This window comes from Sminthopsis crassicaudata, chromosome 2 (assembly GCF_048593235.1).
Source record: "Sminthopsis crassicaudata isolate SCR6 chromosome 2, ASM4859323v1, whole genome shotgun sequence".
Classification (NCBI taxonomy): Eukaryota; Metazoa; Chordata; class Mammalia; order Dasyuromorphia; family Dasyuridae; genus Sminthopsis; species Sminthopsis crassicaudata.
In genome coordinates, this window is record NC_133618.1 from 586,986,603 (window position 1) to 587,003,838 (window position 17,236).

Here is a 17,236-nt window from a genome sequence, read left to right on the forward strand (position 1 = left end):
TAGCAAAGGAGAGGATGCATGATTCCAGGGCTTGGTTGTAGTCACTATGGATCTTCAGCTTTGGGCTCAGCTGAAATTCTGATGCTAACTCATTGAGAGGTATTTTAGAAAGCATAACAACACATAGCTCTGATCATCAGGAACTTTCTTAATTCTATGACTCTTAGTCTCAATTCTAAGATCTGTCATTTTCCAAGAAGTATTCTAGCTTTAAGGACTAGATTTTTTATTACTCCCACTTCATTCTATTGTGGGACAAGACTGTACCATGTGTATAGTCAGTGTGGAAAAGAGAAAGAAAGAAAAATACCTTCTACTTCTTTGTTTCTCTATGTTAGAATGTCTCATAAGAGATAACCATCTCAACTCTCTCTTTAGTTCAACTTTTGGAGACATAATTTCTCTACTTTGAAAGTCCTAATCCCTTCCATTTGACCATGTCAGTAAATGGTTAGAGGAAGGGGCACCACAGCAGAGTAATTAACTCTGTATATCCTCAGCCAAGTTACTTGGTTTATTTGCAAATAGACCTTTTAGAATTTAAAGTTCTTGCAAGCTGAAATTCTACCTACTAAAAGTCCAAGAGGGGTATATCTTAAAATTAGCAAAAGCTGAGCCTAAATGAGCAGAAATGCTACAATCTTTAAAGAGCAGTTTAAGAACATCATGAGAAGATATCAGGTAACCCACTGCCATCATAGGCAACTGGATTATGTGAAGATAAGAACACAAGAAAAAGCAAAAGTCAGAAAGACAGAGGAGAGGAGAGAAAGGTATACCCTTATGTCCAATTATCTCTGTTACTTTCTCCTTACATTCATCACAGAGGCAACCAAAAGTCTGAAGACTATCATTTTATCAAGTAGATTGAAAAGGTCAGTAAATTAGGATCCTCATCAAGTTTCCCTTTACAGTCAGTATGAACAATATATACTGAGTCCTTACTATGACTGAGATTTTATGGTAGAATTCATATGAGATACAAAAAAATGAATGAGAAATGGACTTTGCCATCAAGAGTTTACTAATAAGTAAACACATATGTATTAAGCGTGTTCTATGAGGGATACAAAATACTATGGTAGTTTAAGAGAACTAGGGAAGATCAAGGATAGCTTCTTATAGGAGATAGCATTTCATCTGGGACTGAGAAAGAGGATAATTTTTCAAAAGGCCGAGATGGGGTGGGAAATAGAAGGGAAACGAAATTTGTAAAGTATTTCCTGATTCAGATTTTGTTCATTAGCATTCAACGAGGATTGTAAACTCAATTTGCTATTTATCTTTGAGAACAGCACTGAAGGCTTTCCATTGGGAACAAGAACCATTTTGTGATCAAACTATTATTGGGCAAAACCAAGGAGTTCTTTTGCTTGATTCTTTGACTGCCTCCCAGGAAGCAGTGGTACAAATCAATGCAAGTTTGGTTTGTGGCTGGGAAGAAGCATGATGTGGTTAAGAGGGCAAAGTTATGATATTTACTTCATTATTTCCCTCGTAATCCTAGTATTCAGGTAAAGGTAAATGGAGTAAGGCAAATCTTTAATTGACATCTCTCTAAAGATATTTATTCTACTATTTCTTTTTTTTTTTCTCAGAACTTATGAACTCAATATGAGCCTGGGCTCTCTTTTATTATATATTCCTATCCAAGAAGAAGGAAGAGGAGGAAAAGGAAGAAAAGGAAGAGAAAAGTAAGAAAAAATGGGGAATTTAAAGGTGTGAAGATTGTATTCTTTTATAAACAGGGGTCAGAATTAATTGAGCAATGATTTAAGGTTTGGTCCTAAATGTTTAACTGCCAATGGGGAGGGAAGTATTATGCTGGACATATTTTCTCTCTTTCTGATAGCTTTTCATGTCAAGAACTATTTTGTATGTAGGCATTGTTAATACCCATGAGAATTCATCTATTCATGAAGTATTTATTATATATCTTACCATATTAACCACTCTGCTAACATAATTGGGGGGGGAGCTAACTCTGTTAGTATAACAATTGATCTTCATCTTCTAGTTGGGGATGTGGGAGAAAAGTACATGACAACTTACAGAATTCCTCCAGCTAGCACTTCAAGGCCCACAGGAATCAATTAACCAAACGAGCATTAATTAAGTGCCCAAAATGTGCCAGTCACTATGTTGGGCATTGAGGGTGAAAATGTAAAGAATGAAATAATCCATATTTTCAAGCAATTTACATTCTTTCATAAAAAGTTTAATTCTGAATTCAAGCGACATCAAGTTGGATGGACATTTATTTAGATATAAATAGTCAAACAGAAAGGATTTCACATGAAACTCCATTATGTAGAATAGTGGTTCTTAAATTTCATGATTTAGGGACCCTTTTATACTCTTAAAATTACTAAGGTTCCTAAAAAGCTTTTTATTTATGTGGGATATATCTATTTATATTTACTACATTAGAAATTTTAAACGTTTTCATATTATTATAAATATAGTGTTGACATTATAGACCTCCTATAAGGATTTCATTGACTTCCAGATAGTCCCAGACTACATTTTGAAAACTGCTGATGCACAACTTATTTTTCTTTTAAAGTACAATGGTACTTCAGTATTTATTAATTGGTTCCTGAAGGCATGATGAATTGTGAAAATGAGTGCTGAATAAATTTTTCCCATAAGAGTGAATCTCCAGTATGCAACCTACTCATCCTTCCCCTCCAATTGTCCAGAAGAAAATGGGACTCCCAGCTGTGGAGAAACAAACCAGTTCAGCCCAGTGAGGCTCCTTTCTTCTTGACTCAATTCATTTTGTAGGAGGAACTGAGACCCCCTACCCCAAGCCATCCAAGCTTCCTTGGAGGAGTTAGGGGTTGTATATGGAGGCAGAAGTCATAGTCCTGCTCCCTCCACTCCCAGGGCTCTATCTGTCACTGTTTGGGCTTGGGAGTTAAGAGGAGGGAGGGGTCTGCTGCTTCCAACTCTGTTTAGGCTCCCACCACTTCTCCTTTTGCTTCTTCTGTTGAGAATGCTGGCGGCTCAGTGTCCCTTTCAGTACTACTATTTTGGAACTAGGGAGACTATATATTGCAGTCACATCACCCTGCAGAAACTGCCCTGAGATCTTCCAATTGCTGAGGAGCTGTCCACAGCCAAGGTGATAGCAGTGGTGGCAGATGCTAGACAGTATGCCTGGCCAACTTCATATCTCTATTGCTCAACCAAGACGACCAAGTGTGATGAGTGCTGAACAAGCATCAAATACCAATGTGGTTTTTTTTCTCCTAAAAATGTGTCGAATACTGAATTTGATGTTTCAAAGCAGAGAAGTACTGAGGTACCATTGTGTATAGTAATTTAACTCAGCTTTTAAAGCTATCTATTGTCTGACTGTCTTTCTGGATTTTTTTATATTTTGTTGTCTCTATTTTTTTAAAACACATGGATCAAAGACCTTTCTCCCTCCCTCCTTCCCTCCCTCCTTCCCTCCCTCCCTCCCTCTTTCCCTCCCTCCTTCCCTCCCTCCTTCCCTCCCTCCCTCCCTCCCTCCTTCCCTCCCTCCTTCCCTCCCTCCCTCCCTCTTTCCCTCCCTCCTTCCCTCCCTCCCTTCCTTCCTCCCTCCCTCCCTCCCTCCCTTCCTTCCTTCCTTCCTTCCTTCCTTCCTTCCTTCCTTCCTTCCTTCCTTCCTTCCTTCCTTCCTTCCTTCCTTCCTTCCTTCCTTCCTTCCTTCCTTCCTTCCTTCCTTCCTTCCTTCCTTCCTTCCTCCCTCCCTCCCTCCCTCCCTCCCTCCCTTCCTTCCTTCCTTCCTTCCTTCCTTCCTTCCTTCCTTCCTTCCTTCCTTCCTTCCTTCCTTCTTTCCCTTCTCTGTCTTATTGCAGTTTCTTCTTGTCCTCTCACTTACTAATTGAAAAAAAAAGAAAAGAAAAGGAAAGGACTGCAACAAATACATACATACATGCACATACAAGTCAAGTAAAACAACTTCCTTTATTGACTATATTCAAAAATATGTGGTTACATTTAAAAATTATCTTAAATAATGCTATCATTCTAATCCATTAATTCATATTTCATTGGCTGAATGGGTAAAACAAAATGATAGAATCCTGTGGTTCAGCATTAGTGTGTTCAAGATATAATAGTAATAATAATAATAATAAATAACCAACATTTACATAGAACTTTAAGGTTAACAAAGTTCTTTACACATGTGGTTTCATCTGATCCTTAGAACAACCCTGGAAGTTAGGCATCATTATTATCTTCATTTTACTGAAGCTGTGAGATTAAGTGAGTTAAGCCAGGATTACACAGCTAGTTAAGTATCTAGGCAGGATTCAAACTGGGGTGTTCTTCACTCCAACATTCTGTCCACTGTGCCAACTAGTTGCTTCAGAAAGGAAAGAGGCCTCTCAGAAGTGCTTTGATAAGCCTTGGGTTGACACAAGTTTCTCCTAATAAGAGACTTAATTTGCAAGGTTCATATTTCCTTAGCCCAAAAATAAGTCAGGTTTTTACATGGTATTATAGTGACATCTGAGACAACACATGCTAGAAATACATGACTGGGAATGCTTATTAAGAGTGGACAGAACTTTGTAATAACTTAGACTTGAATTTGGAATGTGAAAAGTCTTTTTGTAATCATTCTGCAAAGCTTCATTTATCTTCCAAAAATTTTGACCTTTTAGGTCAGTAATCATTCCCTTAAAGGTCCTGAGATGGTTTTAATTATATATTTGTTGCTCTCTCTTACCTCTGTTGGTAAGTTACATCATTATAACCTTTTCAAAACCATTTTTGTGTTTTCCAAAAATTTGCAGTAAATTCAATAATAAATATTCCCATTAGAGGCAAATTGGTCTTCTTGGAGTGACTGAGTGGGGAACAAATAAAACCCTACAGTGCAATCTGAAAGTTTGCATATGGACAGGACTGCTGCTATAATAAAAGCCATTCCAAGTGATGAAAGCATAACATTTTCCTTTTATTGATACTTCCTCAGGATAGATAGATATCATCTGGACTAAATATTACCTTTCTTGACACAGGAACTGTGAATATAGAAATGAAGTCTTCTCTATAGAGGTCACATAAAATCTCCAAACATCCTTTTTTCTTATATGTGCATACATGGTTTGATGATAAATGAATAAATGTGTGCATGTGTAAAATAAAATGATAGCCATGTTCAGTAGGAAAGCCTGGTCTTTGGAAAATATACCAGCTAATTCCATTTTTATTTCTTTCAAGAATTCCTTTCATCTATAAATTTATCAGATGCTACTTAATCCCCATAGCTGGCAGTGATTTCTTCTCCATTTGATCTTAACATTTTTTTCTCTCTAGCTATTCATCTATTTATCCATCCAACACATACTTCGCACAGTTCTATGTTGTGATGTTCCCTAATTCACTTATATAATAATATTTTCCCTATTCTATTACCATCTTACCCGCTTTGATAGCTATAAGCTCCACAAGGTAATTAGTATTAGAGTTAATATTTGAACCTAGGGTTTCTCATACCAATGTTTGTATTCTTCCAACTACAAAATGTAACTAATAAGTGCAGATTACTGTTTTTGGAAATAATATGTTAGGGATTCAAAGTTGGATGGGGCACAGACTTGGCCCTCAAGGAACATATAATCTAAGAGAGTAAGGACATCAATACACATAACTGCTACAATTGATAGTGAAACCAATAAAAAGGTAATGTAGAAGAAAAATGCTTTGAGAAATTTTGAGAAGATCATCATCTAGGAGAGTAAGTGAAGGCTTATATAACTTCTATGATATCATAAAATAAATTAAAATGTGAACCTAGAAGGAAACATGTTTCTTTTGTGTATGTGTGTGTATGTATGTATATATAAACATTCATTAAATTAACAAAATAAAAAATTCGAGTTCCAAATTGCCTTCAGTCTCTCCCTACCCACAGAGATGGGAAATAATATAATATCTTTTTTACATATGAAACCATGCAAAACATATTTTCACAGTATCTGCATGGCAAAAAAGTCAAGAAAAATTATACATTTAAATCAATACTCAGAGTTCATTAGTTTTCTCTCTGGAGGTGGGTAGCATTTTTCAACATGAGTACTTTTGAGTTTTCATGAATCACAGTATTGATCTGAATAACTAAATCTTGCACAGGTGATCTTCATTGCAATATTGCTCTTACTATGTACAATGTTTTCCTTGCTCTACTCACTCTAATTTGCATCTATTCATAAAAGCCATTCCAGCTTTTCCAGAAGAAAGCCTTATTTAAAGAGTTCCTCCTTGGTTGATTGGTCCTCAACATTTACCCTGAAACAACTAAACTATATTCTTAATTGATAAGAGTACTACATGTGGCAGGGTATGATTGGGTAAAAACCACACTTATGGTCAAGACAGCTTACTGAAGTCCAGTGATATTCATTCATCGGACAAAAGTATAAGCCTCTTCTTAGGCAAACTATATAAGACAATTCTTAAAACTTGGATTGAGATAGTCTCACAACTATGAAGAAAAATCTTGTTTGTTGGTTTCAATTTTTGAAACCTGGTTTAAAAATCTTCATCATGCTCCTGACAAGCCCCAGTTTAATCAGAATTGCAGGCTGATGGATGTAGATGTTGTTACAAAATGTGGCACCTAACTCATGCTAATTCACAAACTGCAAAAGGCAAGACTATGTCTTTGAGATTTTGAGGCTCTCTTATGTTGGGCCCCAGAAGCTGATGTAAACTTTGTAAATATTTATTGATGATAGCACCACACTTTAATGGTATTTACAATTTTGTGGGTAACCATGATCCTCTAATAGTTCAAGTTCATGCCTCGTCCCTTGTCCCAGTTACAGTCATTGGGGTCAATACTTCTATCCTGGTTGTGTTGAATATTCCTTGACTAAATTAAAAGTATTTTTTTCGCTTTAAATATAGCTTTAGTTTCCTACCTTGAGCTACTGATGCACCTTGTGTCTTTGATTTATTATTCTGCCATCCTTCTGTTTATTTATTCTTCAATGCAGTGAACAGTGATGGACCCACTAATAAATCATGAGAATAAGTTTTATTCTTGAGTTCTAGGCGCAGAGCAACACCTTGAGGCTGGGGAGTAAACTGTGGTGACTGCTTGACTTGAATCATTGATTAGGATTTTGGCACAGATACTGGGATGTGGCTGTGGCTTCTTTCTTGGGCTTTGAATGTATTTAGGATTTAAGATCCTCAGAGAATTATCGGCAGCTGTATCTGACTAAATAATTCTCCTTTTACCCAGCTGCCAAAAATAATCATCATAAAACATAGCTCTAATCATTCTATATCCCTGCTCCCCAACCTTTCAGTAGCCACCAATTGCCTATACACTGTTCATAGCTTAGTATTTAAAACCTTACCCAATCTCTCTTCCAACAATTCTTCCATTCTCATTTCACTTCACTTTTGTGAATTGCACTAATTGCTATTCTTTGTAGGAAAAAATTCCATCTTCTGCTCTTGTGCATTTAAAAAGACCATTGTTCATGCCTGCAATATTTTCTTTCCTCAACTTGACTCTAAGAATCTATAACTACTTTCAAGACTTAATTCAGGTCTGATCTCTGAAAAGTTCTCTCACCCCTCACAACCTTACCTTAGTTATTGATGGTCTCTTCTTGAGTTTTTCTTGTAGGAAATTTGTTTGCACAAATGTTGTTTCCTTACAATAGCATATGAGTTCCTTGAAGGTAGAGGTTGTTTCTTTTATGTCTTTGTATTTCTAATGCCTACTATGGTGTCTTGTAAATAGCAGACATTTACAAATATTTGTTGAATTAAACTAAGACCATCTTCTACATTTGATATTTCTGCGCTTAGTTTATTTGCTCTGTAAATTAGAGAGGGTTGCTGGGGAGGTGGTGGTAATGGAAGGTATGACTATGCTTGCTCTATACTTATGCTTCTGAGCATAGGTTGTTGTTGATACCACATGTTTACCTCTTTATTTTCAATTTAGCAGTTGAACAATCTCAGCAATTGAAACAGAAATCAAGATAAGGTTCTATTCCATTACAATAAATGGAACCAATTGATGATATAATGAGAAATGAGAGTCCATCAGCTCATTTGTATGACTCAAGATCCTAACAAAAGCTTAAGCTTTTATTTGTGCCAGTATTTTTTTAAACAATAAAATGAGAGTCAGATTTGGCCCTAATAATCCCATATAGCAAATATTTCTAGAATAAAAGAGTACCTATGCTTTATTTTTCTGATCTTATTATTTTTTCTTATTGTATTGAATAAAATTCATAAGAGTTTAACTCACGGGTCACATTAAAAATGATACTTTCTGGGTCATCCTGATTCTGTTGCCAAAAATTGTTGATTTTTCTTTCATGACATATCTCACATATATCCTCTTCCTCCCTTTGCCGACTGCTACTACCCTGGCTCAGACCCTCATTACCTTGTGCCTGGACTTTACCAAAAGTCTGCTTGACTATTAAGTTGTTCCTACTCCAGTAATATTTTCATTCAATGGTCAGCGTGATCTTCCTTAAACACATGTTTGACTATGTCATCCTTAAACTCAATAAATCCCAGTGACTCTCTATCATCTCCAGGAGTAAAAGTAAAATTGCTGTTTGATATTCAAACTTCTTCATAATATGGCTCCTCTTCCACGTTTCTGATTTTCTTATACCTTAAACCATACCATGTATTCTTCAATCTAATTATATTGGCCTGCTTTAATAAAACGCTCTTATCTTGTGACTCCAGGCATTTTTACTGGTTCTCCCTGTTACACAGCATGCTCTCTCTTGCCATCTTCATCTTTTGGCTTTTTGGCTTCCTGCAACTATCCATTAATGAGCTATCTTCTATGAAAGACCTTTTCATATCTTTCCCAATCCATTCCTCTGTTGATTATTTCCAATTTATCCTGTATCTAGCTTGGTTTTACATAGCTTTTTTTTTTTTTTTTTTTTTTTTCACAACATCTCCTTCATTAGATTATGAACTCCTTAAATGGAAAGACTACCTTTTACCTTTCTTTGTATCTCCAGGGAGTAGCAGGGTACTTGGCATATAGTAGATGCTTAATAAATATTTATTAGCTGAGTGACCTATTTTTCCTGACTTAGAAAACAGGAGCAGGTGATTTTTAGTGTTGTTTTTGTTGAAATGGGGAGTGGGGGCAAAGGAAGGACATCAATTTATCGATCGGAATGATCTGTGGCCTAGAAAAGCTAGAAGTTCCTTATTGGAAAGACCAAAAGTAGGTCGTATTTTTAATAAATAAAATAAGAATAATTAATCAGGATGTTTTTGTTTTGTTTTGCTTTTTGCCAGCTTAGTCTATAATACAGACAGTTTATAGGCTACTTAAATTCACTCTTTTCTTGCCAAACATAAAATGCCCTTATCCAAATAACTTGGAGGAAATAAAGCCCCCTTATAAGAATTTGACCTTTTCAATATTCTGTAATTTAGTCTTCTAAATTATTCTGCACAAACCTTCACTTCTGTCAGACAAGTAAACAACAAATAGGTACTGGCCAAAAGATCATGTTTTCAGAAAGGTTGAAGCTGGCTCTTAGAATTTGTCCCTGCTAAAGAAGAGGTAGTAGGAATAATGGGAGGGAGTTTCTTTTTCTAGACTGGGGTCTTTCAGTGATCTCTTGCTGAATGACAATGTGAGACAGCAGGATTCCTAAAGGAAATGAGGAGGATTCTCAATGGACAACACAAAGGAAAAGAGGAAAGTTGGACATTTTTGTTTTGCTTATACAGTTACTCATTCACAATAAATCACTTAATGGACAAACACATAACCAACATCTTCCATCTTCCAGGCCCAGTCTAAGTACTGAATATACTAAGAAAAAAGTATGATGGTGCTTATACTCTAGGAAATTATATTCTAAAGGAGGATACAACATTTGCATATGCAAGTACAAAGGGATGGTCCTTAATAGTTTATTTAGCCAGGACATAAGTATGATTCTGAGAAATGCATTTGTTAAGTTAAATTTGCCTTGACAGTTCACTTATCTGGGTATATAAGATCCTTAGAATGTTAAGAGACTTAATTATATATAACTAAATGTTCTAAGATAGTAGTTGTTTATTTGCATGTAGCAGGCTGTAGCATATTGTGGTATATGGACAACATAGTATATATTCTTTCCTTATAAATTGATTTCCTTATAAATTTTTGAGAACTTTTAACTGAGGAAATATGGATATCAGAATTATTCTTTGACTGTGGGTTAAATGTGATTGCCTGATTATAGACAGAAGATGAGAATTTGGTTACTAATTATAACCAAAATGAGCCTGGACTATTGTCTTCTGCCCCCTGCCCACACTTCTGAGAAAAAAAAAAATGAATAAAGAGAGAATATATACTCTGTTCTGTAGTCTGATTTGCTGCTGTAAAAAGGAGGGAAAGAAAGATACTATTTTTTTTGCACGGTTACTCATTGGCACTGAGAAGTGGAGAAAAAAAAAAACATTTTGCCAGTTTTAGCATAGCTTCAGCGGATACATAAATTCAACCAGAAACTCAAATTGATGAATGCCATAGTTGCTGCTGGAAAGTAAGTCCAGTTGAACATAGAAATTAGTCAGATGCAGAGATTCAAGGAATTTCCAAGTCAGAGAATTAGCTCAGCTGACTGACTAGTCCAGGTCAAATGCTGTACCCAGTGAAGTCAGTCAAACAAAACATAGCTCATTTAGCAGTGAAAGCATCTTTTTTAAATACAGAAAATATACCTATTAAATAAATTTTATGGACGATTCCTCAGACAAGAAGAAAAACATCAAAAGTGACAGTTCTGAGTTATCCTAGGCATAAGTTTTACTTATACATGTACCTTAATACCCTGAAACTTTAGGGATATTTTTACCATTCTCAGAAACACTATGAATTATTCCATTGGTACAGTGAATGGAATGTATTTTCAAGATCTATGAATGGAATGTTATTAGATATTATTTTTGCTTTGCATTTTCAATGAATATTTTGTTTAAGATTGAATACACTGATGGGGGCTCATGAGCTATAGTTCTTGTGAAAATAACTACTTATAAGGATTACTTATTTCCAGTACTCTAAAAGTCATGTGGATGATCCCTCTCTGGGAAATTATCTATCTATCTTGTTGCACGTTAAGTATTGGATTCCGAAGGTATAAGAAACCTGGGTAGATAGACAGTAGTGCTAATATTTTACATTCAATTCCCAGTGTTCCTTCTCTGGGTGTAGCTGTTTCTGTCCATCATTGATCAACTGGAAGTGAGTTGGATCTTCTTTATGTTGAAGATTTCCACTTCCATCAGAATACATCCTAATACATTATTGTTGTTGAAGTGTACAGTGATCTTCTGGTTCTGCTCATTTCACTCAGCATCAGTTCATGCAAGTCTCTCCAAGCCTCAAAGAGAAAGATTAAAGAGAGTTGGTAGTGTTGTCATAATGGGATACTTAAGTACATACAAAATTTATACAAAATAAATACAAATTAATTTTGGGAAGAATGTATGAGCAGCTGTGAAGATCAGAAAAGATTTTGTGTAGAAGGCAGCATTTTGTTTATTTAATGAAATAAAATATTCTTCCATGTGGAGGTGAAAAGGGGATAATTCACAATATGACAGGATAAATGTACCAAAGAATTATAAAATACGGTCTATGACAAGGAATCCATGGGCTATGGAAGATGGTAGAGTAGGTCAGAAAATTCCAAACTCTCCAGATTTTCCCCAAAACAAAACATAATTGCACTTCAGGGCAAATACAGACATCTGAAAAACAAATAAAACTTGTGCCAGAACAAGTGTCCTCCTGGAACAACCTGAGAATATTGGAGCTTTAACTAGTGTAAAATGCAAGCAAAGAGTCCTGTTGGGTTCAGAAGTAGCCTCAGCCTGAACAACATGAGATTTCATTTCCTGTACAGCCTGGGGAACTGGGAGACTGAGTTGGAATCCTGAGGGAACCTCCACTGATAATTACACTGGACCCAGTAACACTGGGCCTAGCTGTATTGCTGAGATACAACTCTGGGTAAGAAGGAACCAGCACATCTGTTGTGTGCAGAAGCATTGGGGCAGGCATGCTTCTGGTTGAAGCCACTTTCAGGAGGGTGTTCCAGATCAGAGGAAACAGCTGAAGTGAAGCCCCCGGATTACAGTTGGTTGCTAAGTTCTCATTTAAAAAAATGAAGAGGCAAAGGAGAAAAAAACCCAAACATAGAAAATTACTTTTGAAATTGGAAAGACTGGGGGCATCATCATCAGTAAAAAAACAAAAAAACAAAAACTCTCTTACTTCCCAAAGTATCATTAAATGATTACCTATCCAGTTAGAAATTATAGAAAATTAAAAAAAAATCTTTAAAAATAAAATGAGAGAAATTGAGGAAGAACTAAAAAAATTAGAACTATTAAAAAAAAACAAGATTATAAAAAGCCAACCAACAAGTAATGGAGATCCAGTCTTAATGAAGAAAATAATTCTTTGAAAATTAGAATTGAGCAAGGGGAAGTCAGTGAAGCTATAAGACAAAGAAATAAAAGCAAAATATAAAGAATGAAAAATAGAAGAAAATGTGAAACATTTTATAAGAAAAGCAACAAACTTGGAGAACAGATCAAAAAGATAAAATATAAGAATATGTTAGCCATATTAATATTGTTTTAGATGCATGTCTACATAGTGTAAATGCACATATATTGTATATATGCATGCATGTATTCATGTAAGTATACAATGCGTGTATATAGATATGTGTATGTGCAAGTAGATGTAAATATCTACATATCCATTTATCTATATACATATACATATATATATATATATATATATATATATATATATATATATATATATATATATATATATATACATATAAATATAACCAAGCTTAATTGTAGCTTGCTTGGGAGAGGTGGGAAGAATAAAAGTGTGAAACAGAATAAAATAGAAAGAGAATAAAATGCAAAGTGCAGAACAGAAAGAATAACCTAAAAGGAAGCAAATAGGGTTAGTGGTGAATATGTGTTCTGTTATTATATATGCTTTTTTGAAATGAAAATTTATTGTTAAATATTTTGAATCCTCGATATTCTTCTGGGTGCAACATTTTTTTTTCTTTTTCTATTTTGTTTTTTCCTATTTTTGTATTTAGTTTTAAATTAAAAATTAAAAAAAAAATGAGTCATGTGAAGTCTGATTAGAAACCATTACCTTTGGAGATTCAGGGAAACCTTCACTGAACTTGGATTTAAAAGTTGGATAGGAATTTTGCAAGTAACTTGTTATACAAGAAACATTCAAGATATAAGACATGAGGGCAGGAAATTGAAAGTTACGTTTGGGAGAGGCAGAGAATAAACTATTTTGACAAGAAAATGGAATGCATTAATAGGAATAAAAAGGAAAAAAAAGGGAAAAAAACTACTTTTGGAAAAGTACTTTGAATTCTTTGGGAAGAGGGAATCATTAAATTCTGGACATAAGAGAAATACTTCTAAGTTGCATTAGAAAAATATTATTCTGGTGATCTTAAAATTGCTATTTGTCTTTCCTTCTGAGAGATGACCATATTATCATGTGAGTTAGATTTAAGTGAGAGAGGGCTGTGCAAAGTAACCAGCCTTACTTTCTCCAGCCTTCCTGATCAATATCTTAAGTCTGCTAGATTTGAATAGGAAGAGATTGGATGTGGAAAGACCGGAGGTAATAATGAAGGCCTTCACTAGAGGAAAACAATTAAGAAGAGAGAGGAAGGGATGGGTTTGTGGACTATCCCAGATGTGGATTACTCAGTAATTGTAGATGGGAAAAGCTAACACAGAAGAGGGAAGTTAAACTAGAAAGTCAGACAAAAATATTTACTAATCACATTAAGTATATATATCTATATCTATATATAGATATGTATATCTATATATAGATACAGTATATATTTAACTACTTCTTTAAGGTATTTTGGATTTTCATTTTTTAGTTTATCTAGAAATGGAAAACCTTTTTTTTTTTTTTTTTTTTTTTGCAGGGGGAGGAAGGGGGGAGATGGAGCAAAGAGAAAGAAACACTGCAGTTTTTTTTGGTAGTGGTCTATTTGCTCTATGAAAGCTCCTGATTTAGTTTCATTTGAGATTCAGCAAACCATACCTGACCTGACCCTTCTTTCTTCTTCAGCAAATTTACTTTTCTCCTTTTGCCAAACATTAATTTCCCCTTGTTTTTCTTTTGAGAGTGGGGATGCAGCAGGGCTTTCTTAGTCTTGCTGTCTCCCTTTCTGCATCAATCACCCTGCAGACAGAAAATTTATTTTAACTCAGTTTTTTTTCTTTAATGAAGCAAGCACTTTAAAAAATGGCACCTCTTTCAGAAAATGGAATTTGTCTACTCAAATATAAATTGAACACAGAGGTGCTTTTTTTTATGAGATGTTTAAGCTCAGACTTACTGGTTCTAAGAATACAGGTCTTTTGACTTCTCCTTGATTTTGACTTTCATATTTCCTCTACTTTAAAAGGAAATTCTCTCAAAAGGTACTGGGATTTTGTTCCAATCTCTGTATCAAAACGATACATGATTATCAGTGAATTAACTTCTAGAGGCTTTTCTGCTCTCTTTGTGATGACCATGAACTTGAGAAAAGATTTTTCTGATGGCCTTTGAACTCTGTGTTCTATTTGAGGGCCTTCTCTTATTTCACTTTCTGAGATTTCTACTTTAGGATCCCTGAAAGTAGATCCTAGTAACTCTTCCTTGGCTTTTCAATTTTATGCAGTTTTGATGCTCCATAGGAGAGATAATTTAATTAATTTTTTTATTAATGAAGAGAAATCATATGCAAATAAGTTTTTTTAAGAGTTGTTTAATTAGATGAGGTGTACTACCCCCTCCTGTTTCCTTCCTCTCCCAGCAATGAAATTAAATTCTCCTTGAGGAAATTTTTAGGAACAAACATTCCACAGCTGAATTCTGACCTTCTCGGTTTGGGTTTTTCTCTCTGCTCTTTTCTTTTCTCACTAGAGGTACCTCTTAGCTCTGCCCTATGATAAAACTATAACTCCCAATCCCTGTTCCTGACTCTGAACCCCCAAGGTAGGATTGAGTTTCCAAGGCTGAGGTAGAAAGCCAATAATTGTTTTCAAAATGCCAGTAAATGGAGCACTCTTGGCCTGTTCAGGCTAAGAACAAGTGAAGTGGCTGTGAATGGCTTTGGATCCTCTGAACAGACAATACTAGCAGTATTTGGAGATTGGTATTCAAATACCAACTCTGCTAGTTTCTACTTGTATATCCTTGGGTCATCAACTACTATTTGTAGGCCTCAGTTTTCTCCTCTATCAAATGATTAAAGCAAGGTTTATTAACTTTTTGTGTGTGCTCTGAACCCCTTTGGCAGGCTGGTGAAGCTCATGAACCCATTTTCAGTGTTTTTAAATGCATAAAGTGAAATAAAGAGACTGCAAAAGGAATGAATTTCACTGAAATATAGTTATCAAAATATGTGAAAAACAAGTTCTAAGAACTAGTTTAAAAGATTTCTAAGGTTTCTTTTATAATTCTATGAATTTAATGACACTACAAATATGTGAATTTTTTAGGGATTTTATTCATTCTCTGTTTGTTCTGATTTGGCTATTTGCAAGTAATTGTTTGGTTTCTACCTGTTTTTGAAAGGAATTGGTCCCAGGGGATGGGGCTGTTTTCTTTGTTCTTAGAGAACCATTTAGACAGCTGTTAGTCTCTTCACTTTTACAGGTTACAATTCTCATAGACAAAGTAATTTTCAATTTGTCTCTCCATTACCTCTTTCCCATCAATTGTTTCTTAGTCTGAATTGCAAAAGATATTTATCTTCAAAGGCATGACAAAATCAAACCTACTGTCCTATTTTCCTCTCCTGGTACATATTTCTAGCTATAATATCTGGGAAGACATTTTGAATGTACAGAGAAGAATCTACAGTTGAGTTTGATCCTTTATATCAAAGATATAGGTAAGGGAAAAAAAAACATGTCTGGAACTTCAAAATTCATGGAGTCTAGACTGGAGCAAAGATCTCTAATGTTGCTTAGCAACCAAGATGGCATTTTTGAAGGTTCCTTGTATCTTCCACAAAATGGGTATGTGTTTGTGTGGAACTGGTTGATGCTATCTGGTTTTTGAGAACCAACGTAGCTAAATGTGATGGTGATTTTTTATCATTAGCCTGGCCAATTAAATTATTTGTCCATGGCAGGCCCTCCCTTGCAGTGTTTAGCAAATTGCCTAGAACTAAGAGAGGTTAATTGGATTGCTCAGGATCACACAGCTATTATGTATAAGAAGAGGCATTTGAATGTAGGTCTTCTCTTCATTCCATGCATTGCTTATACTTGTAGACCATTATTTATTATGTAATTCTAATACATCAATTTAGATAGGAACTTCCCACCTATCTTTCCTTTGCCTCCCACTGAAGTAATTCTGACAACTCTTGCATCCACAATTCTGCTAGTCTCAAGTTCCAAATTCTGTTTCTGGGTCTGCAAACAGCTTGAGTAATTTTTATCCAGTGTGAACATAATAATCATAAAAAAACTTTTTTATTAGATAAAATGCTATTTTCTTGTCTCAATTTTATGGGACAGTTTCCTCATTCCCATTTACTAGAAGAAGAAACTGAGGTTTGTGGCCAAATTAAGGCCGAGACATAGCACACAGCCTTCTCCTGGGAGCTTCATTTGTCATGCAGCTCGTGTTTCTTTGTGATGTGTTGGGCTAATAATGCTACTGAACCCACAGGGATGTTATATAGATAATCTAATCATGTTTTCAAAGCAGTTCATGCTCATTAGCATCCTTTATTAAAACAGGCTGGCATTGTTTGGAATGTGGAGCATATGGATTTGTCTGCTCTCCTCCATGGGTCTTCCTGGTGAGTAATTATTACTCTTATTTGCAATTCCTGGGTTTATCTACATTATCTTCATACTGTGGGTTTACAGAGGCTGGAGTATTCAAAAAAAAGAACAGTCTTTGCTGTTTCTTCATATTCTCAGTTCTATTTACTAGCTATGTAACCTTCAGTATCTTCTTCTGTATAAGGAAGGGATTAAATTAGATGACTAGATTTTCAATTGAGCTTGTTTCATCCGTAAAAGAGAAAACATGGAGGAAATCAGATAGTTGTACCTGAGTGCTGGAAGAATTGCCAGGTGAAGAAGATATTAGACTGGGTCTGTTTGGCTACAGAGGACTGAAACT

General features: G+C 35.2%; 1 long non-coding RNA gene across 1 annotated transcript in view; it reads left to right on the top strand.

Moving 5' to 3' along the window:
- LOC141553743 (uncharacterized) overlaps positions 1-16,903 on the top strand; it is a 319,858-nt gene extending 302,955 nt beyond the window's left edge. The window contains exons 6-7 of the long non-coding RNA XR_012485621.1: positions 1,599-1,694; positions 16,846-16,903. This is a non-coding gene — a long non-coding RNA (uncharacterized LOC141553743). The remainder of the gene's footprint in view (positions 1-1,598; positions 1,695-16,845) is intronic.
- Positions 16,904-17,236: the final 333 nt, after the last annotated feature.